The sequence below is a fragment of the Mustela putorius genome, unplaced genomic scaffold, assembly GCF_011764305.1.
Source record: "Mustela putorius furo isolate JIRA1106 unplaced genomic scaffold, ASM1176430v1.1 tig00003909_pilon_pilon_pilon, whole genome shotgun sequence".
Taxonomy (NCBI): Eukaryota; Metazoa; Chordata; class Mammalia; order Carnivora; family Mustelidae; genus Mustela; species Mustela putorius.
The window spans coordinates 43,516,023-43,531,092 of NW_025422057.1; positions in this window are offsets into that span (position 1 = coordinate 43,516,023).

The following is a 15,070-nucleotide window of genomic DNA, read 5'->3' on the forward strand; positions in this document are numbered from 1 at the left end:
CTATTTATTTTTAAATGAGATTTTTTTTTAATTTGTTTTTTGTTTTCTTTTGTTTTGTTTTGTTTTGTTTTTTTGCTATTGACTTACACAAGTCCTTATAATTTTGATATTAACTCCTTAGCATTTATATAAAAACAGTACAGATTTGGCTTAAAAATAGACACATAGACCAATAGACTAGAATAGAGAGCACAGAAATGAGTTCATACATATATGCTCAATTAATTTACAACAAAAGTGCCAAGAACATTGGGGAAATGGTAGTCTTTTCAACAAATGGCATTGAGAAAACTGGATATTCAGAAAGCAAGAGAATAAAACTAGATCACTATCTTACACTATAAATATACACAAAAAATCAACTAAAAATGGATTAAAAACTTGAATGTAAGACCTGAAACCAGAAAACTCCTAGAAGATAACATTATGAAGTAAGCTCCTTAACGTGGGTCTTGACAATGATTTTTTGGATTTGACATCAAAAACAAAGGCAACAAAAGCAAAAATAAACAAGTGAGACTGCATCAAACTAAAAAGTTTCTGCATAACAAAGGAAACCATCAACAAAATGAAAAGGTAGTCTACAGAATGGAATAAAATATTTGCAAATTATATATTTGAAAAGGAGTTAAATTTCACTACCATTTAAAAGCCTTTCGTGATTTAAATTGCTCTAATCCTAGCAAAAGTATTTACTTTTACTTACTTTTAATATATGCTGCATTGTGAAAAGATTCAAAGGCATATATTTTTTCCAAAGGAAGCCTTCTACTCTCTCAAACTACATATCTGTCAAGTTATGGGATATGTTCGCAATGATTTTTCTTTTAGAAAGAGACGTTTCTACATACAATTTTGCACATAGGAAGCTGCCAACTACCAAACAAAGAGATTTTGCTATTGCTCACTTTTATACCATTTATCAATTATCTGATATTTGTAAAGAATATGTAAGACTCTCTGATGCCTTTGTTGACCTCTCAATGGTTATTCATGAACAGGGAGTAGTCAGGGGCAAAATAGTCTTAAGTTCAAGACACGAGCTGTTGTCAGGTCAATGAGGGAAGAGTAAAATTCTTCAAGGGCTACTGTAGGGTTACAGGGGTGTATTCCTTTAAGAAGATTAATGTATAAAAAAAGACTAATTTACATCATAAATTAGATTGATAGTTGCTCAAATAATCAAAATCCAGGTATGAGTGTGTTTCCTAAGACAGCTCAGGCTACCCTATTATTAGTATTAGTCAGCTCAGGCTACCCTAACAAAACACTATAGGCTAGGTAGCAAAAACAATAGAAATTATTTTCCAAAACCAGTATTATAGGTGTGCATGCATGTAGTAGAAATTGTCACATTCTCTTATCATTTACATTGGATTTTTTTTTTAATTTTTTATTTTTTATAAACATATATTTTTATCCCCTGGGGTACAGGTCTGTGAATCACCAGGCTTACACACTTCACAGCATTCACCAAATCACATACCCTCCCCAATGTCCATAATCCCACCCCCTTCTCCCAAACCCACTCCCCCCGGCAACCTCAGTTTGTTTTGTGAGATTAAGAGTCACTTATGGTTTGTCTCCCTCCCAATCCCATCTTGTTTCATTTATTCTTCTTCTACCCACTTAAGCCTCCATGTTGCATCACCACTTCCTCATATCAGGGAGATCATATGATAGTTGTCTTTCTCTGCTTGACTTATTTCGCTAAGCATGATACGCTCTAGTTCCATCCATGTATAACATTTGTAAATGTTAGGCCCACATCAAGAACTGACCAATTCCAGTATGGAGTGTTGTAAGCCTCCAAAAGAGGCAACAACATTTGATTACTAAGGTGGTTTTTTGAAGTGGAAGTAAGAGTAAATTACTATCATAATTGAAATAATTTATTCATCAGAATCTAAAGAATTTAAGTTATGTGTAAGAAACTCTACATAGGGTAAAGATAGGGTGGTAGTGATATAGAGGTACATACTTGGGTCTTTCTCAAAAAAAAATTTTTTTTCTGCTAAACAATCTACACTCAGGAAGTCATAGATGGAGTCTGTATCTAAAGTTGATATTCCTATAGAAACATTTTTTTTTCAGGTCGGGAAACTAATAATGCCTTGACAGGGACGACTTCATCCCTGCCCTAATTCAATTCCAAGTCTAACTCAGAAGTGACTTAAACCCTATATTTGTAAAAAGTGTTTGGCTGTTGGGAGGGAGACAAACCATAAGTGACCCTTAATCTCACAAAACAAACTGAGGGTTGCTGGGGGGAGGGGGTTTGGGAGAAGGGGGTGGGATTATGGACATTGGGGAGGGTATGTGCTTTGGCGAGTGCTGTGAAGTGTGTAAACCTGGTGATTCACAGACCTGTACCCCTGGGGATAAAAATATATGTTTATAAAAAATAAAAAATTGGGACGCCTGGGTGGCTCAGTTGGTTAAGCAGCTGCCTTCAGCTCAGGTCATGATCCCAGCGTCCTGGGATCGAGTCCCACGTCGGGCTCCTTGCTTGGCAGGGAGCCTGCTTCTCCCTCTGCCTCTGCCTGTGCTCTCTCTCCACCCCCCCCCTCTGATAAATAAATAAAATCTTAAAAAAAAAAAAAAAAAAAAAAAAAAAAAAAAAAAAAAAAAAAAAAAAAAAGTGTTTGGCTGTGTGTTTTCCCTTCTACACCAGAAGACTCTTACCTCTGAGATCACAAAATATTCTATGCATGTCCCCACCAAAGTACTTCTATTTATTTAACTGCCTGCCTGACACCTCCTGCCAGATAATGTCTTTGATGATAAAAACTCTATCTTATTGTTCTTTGTTATGGTGATAGGGGTCAAGATGTTGAGATAGTCCTTGGATTAGTCCCAACATATGTGATTTTCTGAATTATACAGTGGAGTTCAAAATTGGCATGCATTTGATGCCATGAGCACAAGGTTAAAGGAGATAGAGATGCAAAGGACTGACTTCTTCATTAAGACAAGGGTTTAACACTAGCTAATTCAGCACCCTGGATAGTGCCATGGTGGCTTCTAATAATATTTGACATAAGCTTTCATCTGTAAAAAAACCCACAATGAATGATCTTCTGAAGTTCCATGATTGGCAAGCATTTTATAATAAACTTTTTTCTAATGGTTCTTTGGATCTGTCTTCACCACTCTCCCCACCATGTTACATTACCAGCTTTTAGTAATATCTTAGTCAGAAACAAAGTTCACCTCTTATTGCCCACTCCATTAGGATAGCCACACCCTTGAAAGGATACAACTAATTGACTGAATGGTCTTTTACCTTTCATAGAACCTTTTTGCCCCCTTTATGAGCTTAGATATTGCTAATTTAGGAGTATAGACTTCATTCCTTAAAAGATATGAAATGGATAGGAAAAGACTATTTGACAGAATTTCCATAATGGAGTTAGTCCATGAATGATCCCTTCTATATGTTTCACAGAAATGATAGTAATTGTTATTTTAATCCTTTGTGCTGTTACACTTTCTTTGGGGTTTCTGAATTTTTAAAATAAATAACCCCAGTTTTTTTTTTTCTCACTTCAAAACATCTACTGTCTTTATAGATATTCCTCCCAGTTCCTTTCAGCTTTATACTACAGCTTTATTTCTGGTAAATCATAACTGAGACATAGTAAATACATCATTAGGTAAGCAACTTGAGCTGAAAATTGGCTATATTTGAAAAATGCTGATGTATGGGATTTGGAGGTCTTACCTTACCTGACAGATGGCAAAAGAAAATTAAAGAAAATAGTCACAGCAGATCCCTTCCTCCACACTTCAGTGCTTTGTTAAATAAGAATAAACCTATTTAATTAATATTGATTTAACACTGACTGTCCTTGAGATATATTACCCTTTGACACATTTTTACCTTCAAAACTGCCAAAATTGCAAAATGCATAATAACAAAATTCAAATCCATTTTTAAGCTCAGAGTTATTGTGGTTTGTTATCACCAATTCCCAGCTACTCCAGGAAGGAGCTACGTGTCTTAGCAAGTGGCAATGTCTTTATTTATGACCTCCAGTGATTAGTTAGGTTTGCCACACATTTCTCAGAACATGGCCTAGGTCACCCAGGAGTAGGACTCTAGGGCAGGATAAAAGGTTCTGGTAAATTTGGCTTATGATCTTGGCATTTGTTAGAACATGACAACCTCACTTTGATAGAAATATTAGGTAGTTATTTCTTTCTAAGTAAATAATACAAAGGAGACATTTATCAGCTAGAAGAAGAGGAAACATTTATTACTCTTGACACCTTCTATCTGGTCATTTGAATAATGGGTAAATAACCAGAAACCCTTGTTTACCTATGGCTTTTTTACTTGAAAATTTGCTTACTCAATTCTCACTCTTTTATTTCATCCAAACTTCAGAATAGGCCTAAGTATGGTCCCTTCCAATAAAGCCCTATCTTCTGTGAGGGGAGATAGATACATCATTAGATTCGGAAGTTCCTCTGAGATTCCCACCCCACTTACAGTCTCAGAACAATAGGTCAATCATTCTACATATAAGTTATACTCAACTATCTTAAGTAACCGTGACCCTCCTTTGTGTCATGGTGCATATCACAATATTTTTCCTAATGCTGACTCACCCCCCCCATAAGTGAATGACAAGAAAGGAGGCCAAATATCCATTGAACTTTTCAAGTAGACACTGATTGGAAAAGGAGATTGACCATTTTTGCTCTCATCACCATGTAAGTCATTTCCCCTTGGAAGTCCTCTGTCCAGATATGAGGAAAAGCATTTGCAGTTTTCAGAACAGCATGATCAGAGGTTCTCTTCCTGGGGCAATGTGAAGCCAAAAGTTAGAGCCTTAGAAGTGAAAATCTAAGCTACCTTCTCTTTGAATTTTCTGCTACTTTTATCTCTGTAATAATGGAATGGATTTGTAAATAATGACAGAAAACAGAAAAGCCTGGGACTAGGGCAAGCCATCATTCCATCTAGCTTAAAGGAAAATGCGTGGTCACTCAGACTGGTGTGATATTCTTGGTAGGGTTGAGGCTAAATGGTTGGACATGAAAAGGGGTCAATATAAAATCAGTTGACAGAACAAAATGATTCTGAGTTGAAGTACAAAAGTCAGGGCTGGTAAAAATGAAAAGGCCCTCTCTGGAGCAACTTGCACTAAAAGCATCAGGGATAATTCCACTAATTGTTACTGCTGTGAGAATGGGATTTTATAGAAACTGGTGCCTTATTTTCCTTTTTGGTAGTTTTGCTCCTCTTCTCTGTTTTGTTCATAGAGTGAGCCATAGGCCCTTTCTCTTGATCATAACCCTATTCTCCCTCTAGACTTAGCATGTGTGGCTACAACTTATTTCCACACTCCCATGAAGTATATTGTCACAGAGAATCAATGGTTTTGTTGTGTTGGGGGCAGAAAAATAATGTTAAATATGCCTCTTTCTGAAAAAACTGTAAATTACTCTAGCATCTGAAGAGTCATACTCCCATTTCATTCTCTATGATAGCTCACCTGTTTGGCACCCTCCTCTAGGAACACAGGGAGCCACACTTCAGAAAAGGCTTCTTCTAATGCAGAGATCACAACAAAGGTTTTAGTGGAGTCTCCCACATGTGCATTGTCATTGTCTTCAATCCTAAAAAAGGTAATTGTTATAATTCCATATGTGGGTATCTTTGAGGAGTCCCTTGGGCACATACACCATCCATTCTGAAACCTCTGACTCTCCCCAAATCTTTCCAATAAAAAAAAATTATGTTTGGGGAAAAATAGAAATAATAAGTTATGACTGTTAACTATCATTATCAAGTAAATCACCTCAAGATATATGCGCTTCCTTTTTTCTAGAAGATGTTTGATATTATTTCTACAAATATAACATGTCACACTTGCAAAATTCACACTTGAAACATCTGCATAAAGGTGTGACAATACCTTGTTTAATACTTCTATAAAAGAACAGAAAGAAGGAGCTACACCTTGACTCTGCCTCAAGTGAATCTTGGAATTTTGACTTTACATCATTGCTGCCAATCATTTCTGCTCTGGAGGAAACTATTAAAGGAGTTAGAAAAATCCCACTGTTAAAACTTTCCATGGTTATAGTCAAATTTTTCATTTGACTGCTCCTAAATGATAAATACTTGAAACAAAAGAACCTTGCAAAATATAGGGAGAACTGAAACTGATGGGGGTTTTCAGAAATGGTAGTAATATTGGTTAGATTGGAAAATGCAAAGGCAATCATATGAATTCTTAACTAAACTCTAATCTCTTGCTCTCTTAAGACCACCTCTTTGGTCATTGCATACAAAGAAAAATTAGACCAACACTAAAAATTGGAGCCATCCTGATTTTGGCAAATACCTAAAACAAGAAATCAGTTCTAAGCCTGAAAGAACCATGGGCTTGGCATTCTGGAACCCAAAGATGAACTTCACATTTCTCCACCTATTTGCCAATCTGCAAATATCTTAGCCTTCTGGTACTTTCTACATACACATTGTCATAATTTCCCCTTGTGTAACAAAAAAATAATGGTCCAGTAAGAGACACCTATATGTGAACAATGCTCAGATGAGCTCAAGAATCTCCTGAGCATTCTGTTAACCATCCCTGTATTCATATTGATTTATGGGCCTCGGGTCCATCATTTCCTCACCATTAGCCATCATTAGACCATTATGACTCCCCATAGTCCCTCAGCTTACTGCTTCCAGGGAGGTGGTGTAATCTTGCCCAGCTGTGTTGAGCTCATTTTCAATACCACTAATTTTCTGATAGAATCTATGAGTAATATTACATTTCATGCTGTTCCAATAAAAACGTTTGCTCCTTGACAGGGAGCTTGTTGGAGAAACTGTCGCAAGTCCCTAAGGGGGCAAAGGTGACTGAGGGACTTTGTCATGAGAAAAATTGAATACCTGCCTCAGCTGACACAGCAGATCAAAACAAAGAAAAAAGGAATGAGGTAATCAGGTCATGACCCAAAGACTTTTAGACATTTATTCATTTACCCAACAATATATTTTGAGCACCTACAATGTGCCAGACACTGTGCAAATAGAATTGTCATGTCTGTTGGATACAATCCCTTGGAGCCAGAAGGTCTGGGATCTGCTCCATGTTTCCACTTTACTGAGCTGTGCAACCTAATAAAAATTGCTTAACTTTGTGAGGTCCCTGGCTTCTAATCTTCTAATCTACCTAACAGACATTTGTTTCCTAATATCTCTTTGTAATAATTTATGCAATATAATCTACATAATAATCATGTAGGTCTCAATTTTTTTATAGAAATTCATGGAGAATGGCATTATAATTGGAGGCATTTGGAAAAATGTGTGTGTGTGTATATATATGTATCCATATCTATAGAGAGAGAAGAAAAGGAATGGACTCTTAAGAGGAGGATATTTTCCTATGCACACACTCATCTATTCACTGTAGCAGAAAGGCAGGCCCTCACAGCATTCAGCTAACACATAAGTGTCACCTCCACATTGCCATACTCATAAACCAAACACAAAAGTCAGCTGGACACCAGGCAGAATAATGGAAGCACCCAGTTCTCTAGGGCATAATTTTAAGACTTATGCTCAGGTGATTGAGACATCAGGAAATGTGCCTGAAGTATTGCCTCCAGAGGAAGGCACTGTCAATCACAGAAATCTCAGACCATCCCATCAGTTTCTATTTACATCACTGAGAAAATCTGAATATGCTGATGCTTCACTGAAGTAACATTCCCCATCTCTGCATTAGCCTCCAATATGTTGTTATTGCTGCTCTGAGGCTTTGAACTCCATTTATATGAAAATTGCTGGAACCTTAGATAAAGTAACCATGGTGGTTACTTAGTATATTCCATACAGGTTGCCCTGCATTCCTTTTTAGACCCCATTAGCTGTGTCTCAAGGTAGAAATGGGATGTCTAGACCTCTAATTCCTCAATCCTCAAATGACCACCATGAGGGAATCTACTCTCAGTAACTACCTAGAATATGCACCATGAAATGCCCTCTGACCAGGGCTCTGTTTCCAAGTGCCCAATCTGTTCTCCCATCATGGTTCTAGAACTATATGGCCTTCACTGCCTCTAGTTCATGTCCTGGCCAAAAAGCTCTCCAAGGAGCTTGCTTAATGCTCCCTTTTCCCTGAACCCCACTCTGGTTATTTCTTGAAGTTGGTTGTGGGTTCCTCTTGAGAGGGAGGCATTCCCAGGCCCATTTCATAGGACCAAAGAATATCCTTGATAAAGAGTAAATCAAAAACATTTGCAGAATGAGTTGATCTAAAAATTAAGAGAGGAATAGTGGAGCCATCTTCCACCAAAGCCCCTCTGTGGACTTATGAACTCCATCCTGTTCCTGAGACCATGTTAGAACTCTCTTAAGAACGAAGGCTAAAAGATGGATGAAATACAATGAAGAATGAAAGGCAAAATGGGTGAAGGTGGTCAAATGTGTGAATTCCAGTTATAACATAAACAAGTCCTAGGAATGTTAGTACGGTGTGGTGGCTACAGTTAACAATACTTCATTGTATATTGGAAAGTTGTTAAAAGAGTAGATCATCAAAGTTCTCATCATAAGAAAAAAATGTTTGTCACTATGTGTGGTGATGGATGTTAACTAAACTTATGAGGTAATCATTTTGCAATATAGAAATATATCAAATTACTATGTTGTATACCAAAAACATACAATGTCATATGTCAGCTATACCTCAGTTTTAAAAAAAAAAAAAAAACAAAAACAGAACAAAAATTGCAGGTGATGGTATTTTGAGTATCAGCTTAAAATTTCCTACTATTATCCATCTACCTGTGTCTCACCTCAGTCTCACACTCTTGCAAAGGAGCGGACTAATGAGCTAATGATCCTTTCTCGCCAGGGGATAATTAGAATTTAAAACTAAGACAATTCAGATTGCTTTGGAACACTCCTTGTAGGGCAGGAGGTCTGTGAGCAGTATTTTTGGTAACAGGCCCACCTGCTGGGCCATCACAGCTGGTATGGCTAGAGGGGCCCATCTCAACTGTTGAGGGCAAGTAAAGCCAAGGTAGAATTGCTTACATATTATCTTGTTCTGCCCAATACTCCTGCCACCCTGTTCTGTACTTCCAATACACACATCCCTGTTCTCCTGACAAGATTCACATGGTTTTAAAAATAATTTACAGAGAGGGGAGTCTGAATGGCTCAGTGGGTTAAAGCCTCTGCCTTCAGCTCAGGTCATGATCCCAGGGTCCTGGGATCCAGCCCCACATCAGGCTCTGCTCAGCAGGGAGCCTACTTCCCCATCTCTCTCTGCCCTCCTCTCTGCCTACTTGTGATCTCTGTCTGTCAAATAAATTAAAAAAAGAAAAAATCTACAAAGATTTTATGAAGTTCAGGAATGTTCCCTCTATCCCTATACTTTGAAGCGTTTTAATCAAGAACGGATGCTGGATTTTGTCAAATGCTTTTTTTGCATCAATTTAGAGGGCCATGTGCTTCTTCTCTCTTCTCTTATTGATTTGTTCTGATTGATTTGTGAATGTTGAACCATCCTTGTAACCAGGGATGAATCCCACCTGGTCACAGTGGATAATCTTTTTAATGTGCTGTTGGATCCTGTTTGCTAGGATCTTGTTGAGAATCTTAGCATCCATATTCATCAGGGATATGGTCTGAAATTCTCTTTACTGGTGGGGTCTTTGCCTGGTTTGGGTATCAGGGTAATGCTGGCTTCATAAAAAGAGTTTGGAAGTTTTCCTTCTGCTTCAATTTTTTGAAACAGCTTCAGGAGAATAGGCGTTATTTCTTCTTTGAAAGTTTGGTAGAATTCCCCAGGGAATCTACCAGGTCCTGGGATCTTGTTTTTTGGGAGGTTTTTGATCACTGCTTCAATATTGTTACTAGATATTGGTCTATTCAGATTGTCAACTTCTTCCTAGTTCAATTTTGGGAGTTCATAGATTTCCAGGAATGCATCCGTTTCATCTAGGTTGCTTAACTTAATGGCATATAACTGTTGATAATAACTCCTGATGATTGTTTTTACTTCCTTGGTGTTAGTTGTGATCTCTCCCTTTTCATTCATAATTTTATTAATTTGAGCTTTCTCTCCTTTCTTTTGAATTAGTGTGGCCAATGGTTTATTGATCTTATTGATTCTTTCAAAAAACCAGCATCTGGTTTCATTGACACATTCTGCTGTATCTCTGGTTTCTACTTCATTGATCTCAGCTCTAATATTGATTATTTCCCTTCCTATGTGTGGAGTTGGTTTAATTTGTTGTAGATTCTCCAGTTCTTTAAGGTGTAGAGACAGCTGGTGTATTCTGGATTTTCCAATTTTTTTGAGGGAGGCTTGGATGGCTGTGTATTTCCCCCTTAGGACCGCCTTTGCTGTATCCCAGAGGTTTTGGACCAAAGTGTCTTCATTCTCATTGGTTTCCATGAATTGTTTAGGTTCTTCTTTGATCTCCTGGTTGATCCAAGCTTTCTTAAGCAAGGTGGTCTTTAGGTTCCAGGTGTTTGAGTTCCTTCAAAACTTTTCCTCGTGATTGAGCTCCAGTTTCAAAGCATTGTGATCTGAGAATATGCAGGGAATAATCTCAGCTTCAAAGTATAGGGATAGAGGGAACACTCCTGAACTTCATAAAATCTATCTATGAACGACCCACATCAAATATCATCCTCAATGGGAAATAGCTCACAGTCTTCCCATTGAAATCAGGAACACTACAAGGATGCCCATTCTCACCACTCTTGTTAAACATAGTATTAGAAGTCCTAGCAACAGCAATCAGACAACAAAGAGAAATAAAAGGTATCCAAATTGGCAATAAAGAAGTCAAACTCTCTCTCTTTGCAGATGACATGATACTGTATATGGAAAACCCAAAAGACTTCATCCCTAAACTCCAAGAACTCATACAGCAATTTAGTACGTGGCAGGATACAAAGTCAATGTACAGAAATCAGTGGCTTTCTTATACACTAACAATGAAAATACAGAAAGGGAAATTAGAGAATTGATTCCATTTACTATAGCACCAAGAACCATAAAATACCCAGGAATAAACCTAACCAAAGAGGTAAAGGATCTGTACTCAAGGAACTACAGAACACTCATGAAAGAAATTGAAGAAGACACAAAAAGATGGAAGACCATTCCATGCTCTTGGGTTGGAAGAATAAATATTGTTAAAATGTCTATACTGCCTAGAGCAATCTATACTTTTAATACCATTCCGATCAAAATTCCACTGGTATTTTTCAAACAGCTGGAGCAAATTATCCTAAAATTTGTATGGAATCAGAAGAGACCCCAAATTGCTAAGGAAAGGTTGAAAAACAAAAATAAAACTGGCAGCATCATGTTACCTGATTTTAAGCTTTACTACAAAGCTGTGATCACCAAGACAGCATGGTACTGGCATAAAAACAGACACATAGACCAGTGGAACAGAGTAGAGAGCCCAGATATGGACCCTCAACTCTATAGTAAAATAATCTTCAACAAAGCAGGAAAAAACATACAGTGGAAAAAAGACAGTCTCTTCAATAAATGGTGCTGGGAAAACTGGGCAGCTATATGTAGAAGAATGAAGCTCAACCATTCTCTTACACCATACACAAATGTAAAATCAAAATGGATAAAAGACCTCAACGTGATACAGGAATCCATCAGAATCCTAGAGGAGAACATAGGCAGTAACCTCTTCGATATCAGCCACAGCAACTTCTTTCAAGATATGTCTCCAAAGGCAAAGGAAACAAAAGAGAAAATCAACTTTTGGGACTTCATCAAGATCAAAAGCTTCTGCACAGCAAAGGAAACAGTCAACGGAGCAAAGAGGCAACCCACGGAATGGGAGAAGATATTTGCAAATGACAGTACAGACAGAAGGTTGATATCCAGGATCTATAAAGAACTTCTCAAACTCAACACACACAAAACAGATCATCATATCAAAAAATGGGCAGAAGATATGAACAGACACTTCTCCAATGAAGACATACAAATGGCTATCAGACACATGAAAAAATGTTCATCCTCCCTAGCCATCAGGGAGATTCAAATTAAAACCACATCTGAGGGTTTTGAAGGGGCGGGGGGTGGGAGGTCGGGGTACCAGATGGTGGGTATTATAGAGGGCACGGATTGCATGGAGCCCTGGGTGTGGTGCAAAAATAATGAATACTGTTATGCTGAAAATGAAAAAATAAAAAAAATTAAAAATTAAAAAAATTAAAAAAAAATATTGAGATACCACCTTATGCCAATTATAATGGCTAAAATTAGCAAGACAGGAAACAATGTGTGTTGGAGAGGATGTGGAGAAAGGGGAACCCTCTTACATTGTTGGTGGGAATGCAAGTTGGTGTAGCCACTTTGGAGAACAGTATGGAGAATCCTCAAGAAATTAAAAATAGAGCTTCCCTATGACCCTGCAATTGCACTACTGGGTATTTAGATGTAGTGAAAAGAAGGGCCATCTATACCCCAATGTTTATAGCAGCAATGGTCATGGTCATCAAACTGTGGAAAGAACCAAGATGCCCTTCAACGGACGAATGGATAAGGAAGATGTAGTCCATATACACTATAGAGTGTTATGCTTTCATCAGAAAGGATGAATACTGAACTTTTGTAGCAACATGGACGGGACTGGAAGAGATTATGATGAGCGAAACAAGTCAAGCAGAGAGAGTCAATTATCATATGGTTTCACTTATTTGTGGAGCATAAGAAATAACATGGAGGACATTGGGAGATGGAGAGGAAAAGGGAGTTGAGGGAAATTGGAAGGGAGGTGAACCATGAGAGACTATGGACTCTGAAAAACAATCTGAGGGTTTTGAAGGGGCAGGGTGGTGGAAGGTTGGGGGAGCCAGGTGGTGGGTATTAAGGAGGGCACGTATTGCATGGAGCACTGGGTGTGGTACAAAAACAATGAATTCTGTTACACTGAAAAGAAATTTTTAAAAAATCTACAAAGAAATAGTCTGAATTTGCTGAGTTCTTGCTTGATCATGTTTTGCCGTTATTAACTTCTTCCCATGATTAAGCACTGTACACTCACCTCTCAGCCCTCCAGCACTCCCACTAGCATCCCAGCACCCCCAGATCTACCAGTTCCTTCCATTTCTCCAGGCCTACAGTGACCTCAACAGCATATACAAGGTGTGCCAGTCTTTCCTGGGAACCAGTAATGATGTGGATTCTCAATTTCCTTGATTCCATGACCTCATGATGCCAGTCTGATGTTCTTCATGGCCATAATATTGACCGAGAGAGTGTTTATGAAAGAAATAATAAGTTTAAACCTCCATGTTATGTTCATTCTCCACATGTTGGTGAGGACAAAAGAATAAGCTAATTACAATCTTCTCAGGAATGGAACTCCATAGACAAAGAACAAAGCTTTAGTTAGCCAATAGACTGCTTGCCATCATTGATTTATGGCAATGCCTCTCTAAATTTAGTTTGAATAAAAATTATCTGGGGAGGGGTACTGGGGTGGCTCAGTCGGTTGAATATCCAACTCTTAGTATCGGCTCAGGTCATGATCTCAGGGTCATCAGATCAAGCCCTGCATCCTAATTTGTGCTGGGCTTAGAACTTGCTTGGGATTCTCTCTTTCTCTCCTTCTTCCCCAACCCCATGCTAGCTCTCTCTTTCTCTCTGTCTCTCTCTATCTCAAAAAAAAAAATTAATCTGGGGATTTTCTTATAAATGATGAGTCTATACTCTCAGAACTTCTGAGCCTTGATGGTCCCCGAACAGGGGTATATCAGAAATTTCTGAAGGTCACGCTCTGTGGACAACACTTTATAAAATATTGGATTACAGTTAGGGGGAAAGTTTGACTTTATGATTTTCCTATTCAACTGATACTGGTTTGGGCTTCTCTTCTTTTGTACTGCCTTTATGTGGTATTGGTATCAGGATAATATTACCTTCATAAAATATATGGGAAAGTATTCTCTTTTTTTCTATTTTATGGGATAGAGTATGTAGTATTGGTGTTAATGATCTTTTAAATATTTTCCAGTGAAGATATCTAGCACTACAGATTTCTTTTGGGGGATCTTAAAATTCAATTCCATTGGGGTGTCTGGGTGGCTCAGTCAGTTAAACATCAAATTCTTGGTTTCAGCTCAGGTCATGATATTGTGGTGGTGGGATCAAGCCCTGCATTAGGTGTCTGGGCTTGGTGATGATTGCAGAGTCTGCTTCAGCTTCTTTCTCCCTTCCCCTCTGTTTTTCCCACATCCCTGCTTATTTGTGCACTCTCTCCTGCTCAAATAAATAAATACTTCAAAAAAAATTCAATTCCCTTAATAGTCATAGGATTATTCAAATTATCTATTTCATATTGGGTGAAATGTGGACATTTGTGTTTTCCTAAGAATTGGTCTATTTCATTTTAAGTTAGCACATAATGCATGTAAGTTGTTCATGGTATGCCTGTATATGTTAGTTTTCTATGACTCTGTGGCAACTGACCACAAACTTGTTTGCTTGAAACAACAGAGATTGATTTTTTTCATACTTCTGGAGAAAATTAATTCAACACCAGTTTTACTTGACCAAAATAAATTCTTCACCTGGCCCATGTTCTGACAGTTCTAGGGAACAATCCATTCCTTATCTTCTATCTTCTGATGACATTCCCTGACATGAAGCTGCATCACTCCCTCCCCACCTGTGGTCACATTGTCTACTCCTCTTCTATGTGTATCTAATCCCCCTCTGCTCCTCTCTTTAATAAAATACATGCAACAGCATTTAGAGCCCATCTGGATAATCCAAGATAATTCTCCTTCTCAGTCATTAATTTAATCACATCTGCAAAGAACTTTTCCACAAATAAGGTAATATTTACAGATCCTAAGGATGAGGACATGATATTTTTGAGGCTACCATTCATCCCACCACACCTTATTATCCTTTTGATACCTCCATGGTCTGTAATAATATCCCTCGTTTCCTCCTTGATATTGGTAATTTGTGTCCTTTTTCTCTCAATTGTTCAATCTGTCTCTGTCAGTCTTATACATGTTTGTCAATTGTATTCA